This window comes from Anastrepha obliqua, unplaced genomic scaffold (genome assembly GCF_027943255.1).
Source record: "Anastrepha obliqua isolate idAnaObli1 unplaced genomic scaffold, idAnaObli1_1.0 ptg000059l, whole genome shotgun sequence".
NCBI lineage: Eukaryota > Metazoa > Arthropoda > Insecta > Diptera > Tephritidae > Anastrepha > Anastrepha obliqua.
In genome coordinates this window covers 22501-30000 of record NW_026562198.1, presented here as the reverse complement: position 1 = coordinate 30000, position 7500 = coordinate 22501, and the positions used below count along the sequence as shown (strand labels likewise).

General features: G+C 43.2%; 2 pseudogenes; both read right to left on the bottom strand.

The window, feature by feature from the left end:
- Positions 1 to 3817: 3817 nt before the first annotated feature.
- On the bottom strand, positions 3818 to 6599 carry LOC129251641 (large subunit ribosomal RNA; annotated as a pseudogene).
- Positions 6600 to 7041: 442 nt separating this feature from the next.
- On the bottom strand, positions 7042 to 7222 carry LOC129251627 (5.8S ribosomal RNA; annotated as a pseudogene).
- Between the last annotated feature and the right edge of the window lie 278 nt (positions 7223 to 7500).

The window sequence follows — 7500 nt, the reverse complement described above, 5'->3', positions numbered from 1 at the left end:
CATTTGCACATCTCTCCGTTCAAACCATCGAAACCTGGAGACCTTTTAGACCTGACCAGGCCAAATGCATAATCCAACTCCTCAGCTTCTATTGGAGGGACAGGCACCTCTTGTGCAGGAGGAACCTGAACCTCAGCCCTGGGAAAAAACTCGCCTAACAGAACATTGGCACACTCTCTCCACGTCGATAATACAGTATCACCTACGCGAAGAGAGCTAGCCATCTCATTTCGACGACCCCGACAGATCCTATAGACCTGTCCCCAAGGGTCGTCCCTATTTTCCCCCACAAATCTCCTCCACTCTTCCTCCTTCACTCTCACAAGCATCTTCTTATATTCTTTCATCCCTACGCTAAATTGATACTTGAGCTGAGACAGATTCTCCGAATTGGTCCGCCTGCCGCGTTGAAACAAACGCCTCAAGCGTCGGACAGACCTCCTCTTTGAATTTAGCTCACTCGTCCACCATTTCACACCTTTCATTCTCACAGCCCTAGCTTTCCTAAACAATAAGTCATTCACACCCCAGACACATTCATATAGACGAGCAATTTGCTCGTCAACCCCCAATTCCTCAAACTCCCTAAGCGGTATATCCAATACCGCTTCCCTAACAGTATGTCCATATCGGTTCCAGTCGGTACACGAGGTACGCCATCGCCTCAATGGACTCCCCCCTTCTAGCTGCGGGGTACGGGGAGTAACCATAATTTGTATTAAATTATGGTCACTAATTCCCCAACCCCCCCTAACACTCCATTTACACTCGAACCTACCCGCTGCTGCGTCATTCATGAGCGTCACGTCAATGTCACTCACACCTCTAGGCCCCTCAAACGTATACCATACGCTTGGTTCGTTTGCTACAAGAAGGTTATTCGCCACAACCCACTCGCTCATAACCTCACCCCGAGTGTGGCTCCGATATCCAGCAGTATGCCTGGATACCTTGCTGAACCACATCGGGGAGGTAGCATTCGCGTCAAGACACACGATGGCAGGAATGCTACTCTCAAGTAGTAGCACCGCATCAATGTATCTTAAGTAGGGCTCTAGAGGCTCGTCAGACTTGCAGTACAAGCTGACGACATTCATTCTGCCGAATTCCCCCTCGACACACACACATACTCCCCACTGTGATGAGTCAACTACTACACAAGAGTAGCTTGGCTCACACACAGCTACTGCGGCCTTGACTCCAAGGTCCGTAAAGACCCTGAAGCCCCCAGGAAGGCCTCTCACCACCCCATTGGTGGAGTATGGTTCCTGGAGCAAAGCAATGCCGCAGCCCCCCTCCGACATACACGCCCCCAATTCACACATCACGGCATATGACCCCTGACAGTTCAGTTGATATAGTTCAACCATCAATGTCTAGCGTTCGCACGGGCAACAATGGCACAGTACACCGGGCAGACAGTGGACATCATTAGATGTCCGGCTGGCTTGCCCTTAAATGCACAGTTGCGACAATGCGGGGCATTGCCACAACCTGCACTCCTGTGCCCTTCCTGCCCGCACCTACGGCAGACATCCTTCTTGGCTCTGCACTCTGCCACCCTGTGATCAAAGCCCATGCATCGGAAGCAGCCGGGCGTCAGTTGGTCCAGCCGTACCCGGAAGGAAAACCACTTTATGTAGCAACGACCCGCTTCCACGAGGGCGGACATTAACATGTCCGTACCCTCAAGGACCACGTTCGTCACCCCATCAGGGCTGACCTTCCAAGGACGGCTGACCATTCTCACGTCCTTCTCACGGCACCCAGGGCTGAACTCCTTGAGGTTCAACCGGAACAACTCTCCCATGAAATCTTCAGGGGAGATCTCCGTGTGGACCCCCTGGACCACAACCCTAGGCCCCAGCTTCCGATGTATGCTCACATCGAGCCCTACCTCGGAAAACTTGGCATTTTTCGCCAAGTTATCCCTCTCAGCAACGGATGGGGTGCGAATAATCGCACCTCCATCCTTCAGCGGGCGCACCTCGTGCACCCTTACCCCCATGGAAGGCCCTACCTCCTTCACCACTTTCTTTATAACCTCCTTGGATGTAGTGGCGGTTTTACCCCTCACTACTACCGACCAGGTCTCAACTGGCTTGGGCACCGGCAACGCGGGCAACACAGGCGCAGGCGCCTGAGGTGCCGGCATCATCGCTGCACCAGCCAGCGCAGCTCCAGCCGTCCTCCGAGGTGCTTCCTCCCTACTTGTCTTTGTGGCTTCTAACCGCCCACGAAGATGGGCGATCTCCGCCACCATCTCCACAAAAAGCTCCTCGAACTCCAAGGAGTATCCCAGGAGGTCCTTAGCTAAACTCTTCGGGACGCCGTCCATGTCTATGACGGCTCCACTAAAGGCCGTCACAATGGACTTGAAGCGCCCCATAAACTGCGCCCCAACTTTCTTGCGTTCGGCATCCCCACCGATCGCACCCAAACCTTTCAGGGAAGCACCCAATTCCCCACGGATTTCCTCCAAACGCTTCCCTGCGGGACCTAATTTTTCCCCCGTCTTCCGCCCCTTGCGCCCACTCCCTATCTTTCCGCTTTCGGAACCACCCTCGCTTCCACTCACCTTTTCAGGTACCCTTAGGGTTACCTTCTCCACCGGAACCGCTGTACCTCCAGCGGTCTTCTTCTTAGTACGGGGAGGAGACCGCAAAATCACCTCCTCCTCTCCGGACGTCGTCTCGTCCATTGCAGACGATGGCACCGCCGAAACGCTTGGAAGAGGGGTGTTCGCCCTCTTCCTCACTCCTTCTAATTTGGGCATTGCCCAACGCTTCACCACTAAGGTTGCCGAATTCGCCGGATAAAGGCCTCCCGAGCAACAACAAAAACTGGGTCCCTTTTGGGCGACGGCAACTACTGCACGGCAGGAATGAGCCCCGCACAGGTACGCACACAGCGGCTGCACCTATCGGCGAGCCAAAGCAAAGCGCGAGGGCGTAGCCCACAGCGCCAACCAAAGGTCTGGCAAAGGCCACCACCAATGCCTTGCCGGACGGAACACTGTTCCCCGAACAAGGACGGGTCGACCGAGGTGGAGCTAACGCCGAGCTCGACCGCAGGCAAAAACACAACACGCTTTGGTCGTAGCACCTGCACAAGGTATTCAACCTTGGCGCAGTACTGTACCCACGCACAAAAGAGGACGCCCTTTTTACTGTTGCCAAATATGGCAATATAGCGGCACGACTACCTAGTGTACACGCACCCAACGAACCCACGCCAAAAAATAACAGCGCGACACTACACCGACGCCAAGAATTAACGGCACGCGCCAAAAACCACGCCAGAAATAGCGGCACTCAAAAGTTGTAAACAACTTACCAACAAGGTACACTTGTACGCAATGTACAGCCACGCAAACGGTGGCGTCACTAGCACAAACCGTAGTCACCTGAGCAATTGCTCGTAAACAATGCACCGCTATGGTACAGCTACGCACAACACACCACGCCGAAAAACAACGGCACGCCCGCAAAAGTTGTAAACAACTTGATGGAAAATTTCCAACGCTGTATCTAGCAGCACTCACAAACACGCACTCTGTGTCTATAGCACGGAGTATATTGGCACTCACTGGAGTGTCCAACAACACTACCGTACGGCACTTTCAATTATTCGTAACACTGTACAGCTACTACAAAGTAGCGTCACTCGGACAACGGCACTCACTAGCGCAATTAATTGTAAACACTGTACCGCTATGGTACAGCCACAACAATATTAGCGTCACTCGCACAACTGTAATACACCGGTACTCACACACGAATGTAACCGCAAAAGGAAATCACAAAAATCGCAAATCACCGCTTAGCACACGACACGTCCGCACTATTCAACAGTCAGACTGAGAATGAGTAGATAGGGACAGTAGGAATCTCGTTAATCCATTCATGCGCGTCACTAATTAGATGACGAGGCATTTGGCTACCTTAAGAGAGTCATAGTTACTCCCGCCGTTTACCCGCGCTTACTTGAATTTCTTCACTTTGACATTCAGAGCACTGGGCAGAAATCACATTGTGTCAACACCCGTTAGGGCCATCACAATGCTTTGTTTTAATTAGACAGTCGGATTCCCCAAGTCCGTGCCAGTTCTGAATTGATTGTTAATTGATAATCGTTATAATTTAAAAGGAATATATATCGAATGATATAATTCCTTAAAAATTTTAGCAAGAAAGTTCCACAATTGGCTACGTAACTACTATCCGGGGAACAAGAATCGTAATTCTCTATTTACCCAGAACGAGTACATAAACCATGGTATTGCTTCCCAATCAAGCCCGACTATCTCAATCTTCAGAGCCAATCCTTATCCCGAAGTTACGGATCTAATTTGCCGACTTCCCTTACCTACATTATTCTATCGACTAGAGACTCTTCACCTTGGAGACCAGCTGCGGATATTGGTACGGCCTGTTGAGAAGTTTGCGTGACCCCACCATAAATTTTCAAGGTCCGAGGAGAAAATATCGACACAACAGTAAATGTCATGCTCTTCTAGTCCATCTACCATATCTCTCTTCGAAAGACTTCCATGGTAGTACGACTATAAAACAGAAAAGAAAACTCTTCCGATATCTCTCGACGGCTTCTTTATGGTCGTTCCTGTTGCCAGGATGAGCACAAGGCCCATTTTTAATAACAAACGGATACTCAACAGGTTACGGAATTGGAACCGTATTCCCTTTCGTTCAAAATAATTCAAGTATTTTAATTATTTTTAAATATATTTTTATTAATATTTTTTTTTATTAAAAACTTGAAAATTTTCGGCTTTCGCCTTGAACTTAGGACCGACTAACTCGTGATCAACCACTGTTCACACGAAACCCTTCTCCACTTCAGTCCTCCAAGGTCTCATTCGATTATTTGCTACTACCACCAAGATCTGTACCAATAGCGGCTCCATGCAGGCTTACGCCAAACACTTCTAAGCACACTATTGTACCCTCCTACTCACTAAAGTTTCAAAATTTATAAATCAATCGAAATTGTTTTATAAATCATCTACTTTAGCGGTAATGTATAGGTATACAACTTAAGCGCCATCCATTTTAAGGGCTAGTTGCTTCGGCAGGTGAGTTGTTACACACTCCTTAGCGGATTACGACTTCCATGTCCACCGTCCTGCTGTTTTAAGCAACCAACGCCTTTCATGGTATCTGCATGAGTTGTTAATTTAGGCACCGTAACATTACGTTTGGTTCATCCCACAGCGCCAGTTCTGCTTACCAAAAGTGGCCCACTGGGCACATTATATCATAACCTCAACCTTCATATCAAGAAAGGTGAGGTTCTTACCCATTTAAAGTTTGAGAATAGGTTAAAATCGTTTCGACCCTAAGGCCTCTAATCATTCGCTTTACCAGATAAGATTATTTTATATAATTTTTAAATGCACCAGCTATCCTGAGGGAAACTTCGGAGGGAACCAGCTACTAGATGGTTCGATTGGTCTTTCGCCCCTATACTCAATTCTGACAATCGATTTGCACGTCAGAACTGTTTCGGTCTTCCATCAGGGTTTCCCCTGACTTCAACCTGATCAAGTATAGTTCACCATCTTTCGGGTCACAGCATATATGCTCAAGGTACGCTCCAGTTAGAGGTATAAATAATAATAAATTATCATTATACATAACTATATGGAACGCCCCGGGATTGAATTAATTGACTATTTATTAAAAAATAGACTAAAAATTAATCCCATTATATTTAAGTTAAGTTAATTATGCCATTAAGTTTAATATAACTCAATGACTTGCACATATGTTAGACTCCTTGGTCCGTGTTTCAAGACGGGTCCCGAAGGTATCCTGAATCTTTCGCATTGTTAATCATATAAATGCATACAAATAAATATTAATATCATAGATATTAAATTTTTTGTAAAATTCAAAAAATGAATTTTAGCATTATATATAATAAAATCTATCAACACTTTATCAAATCATTAGTATTTATTTTATGTTAATATGCTTAAAAAGCAAATTAATTTAAATAAACTTAATATCACCAATGATCTTTTGATAAATACTTTATTATGTTAATAGATTACAATGTCCTTATATGAAAAAAATGCACATTATTTTTTTAATTATTTAATGATGAATTTTTCATAATGGATATTCAGGTTCATCGGGCTTAACCTCTAAGCAGTTTCACGTACTATTTAACTCTCTATTCAGAGTTCTTTTCAACTTTCCCTCACGGTACTTGTTTACTATCGGTCTCATGGTTATATTTAGTTTTAGATGGAGTTTACCACCCACTTAGTGCTGCACTATCAAGCAACACGACTCTTTGGAAATATCTTTCTAGTAATCATTAACGTTATACGGGCCTGGCACCCTCTATGGGTAAATGGCCTCATTTAAGAAGGACTTAAATCGTTAATTTCTCATACTAGATATTAAGATATTCCATACACTGCATCTCACATTTGACATATAGACAAAGTGACTTAGTGCTGAACTATTTTCTTTTCGCTCGCCGCTACTAAGAAAATCCTTGTTAGTTTCTTTTCCTCCCCTCATTAATATGCTTAAATTCAGGGGGTAATCCCATATGAGTTGAGGTTGTTTTAATATTCTTTTTTTATCTTCTCACAATTTAATAAAAAAATTATATCATCTTTTCATCTCTATTTTTCTTTTCTCCTTTTATATATTGTAAATATATAAAAATAATAATAATGTAAAATGAGGCAATCCTAGAATAAAAAATTTAATTTTTATGCTAGACATTCCTCCTTTTAATTACATATATAAATTATTATTTTATATATATATATAAATAATATGAAAATTTTTTGTAAAGAATACTTAGATTCAATATTTTCATCATTTCATTTTATTTGAGAGGATTTTTTTTTTAAAGAATATATAATAAATAAAATTCATTATATATCTTTATTTTTTTTGCTATTAATATTATGAATTATTTAAAATCCAATAATATACACATTTGCTTAAATTCAATTATTTTTATAAAAGAATAAGCAACTTATTTAGCATAGTCTTACAACCCTCAACCATATGTAGTCCAAGCAGTACTTTAAAATTGAATTTAATGTACATAACAGCATGGACTGCGATATGCGTTCAAAATGTCGATGTTCATGTGTCCTGCAGTTCACACGATGACGCACAGTTTGCTGCGTTCTTCATCGACCCATGAGCCAAGTGATCCACCGCTTAGAGTATTTTTTTATTTATTTTTATTTATAACAAATGTCAATTTTTTTTTGCATATATTAATTGAAAGAGTAAAATTAAATAATATTAATAATATATAAATTGATTTTCTTTCAATAATATATATCAAATATATTTAACTCTAAACATTTTTATTAAGTTGCGAATGTCTTAGTTCAACAATAATACAGTGGTGGTATTTATTATGATTCAATTATTTTGTATTTTTTTAATCATTTTATGTATATATAATAATATAATAAATATATACCACTTTTGTTATTGT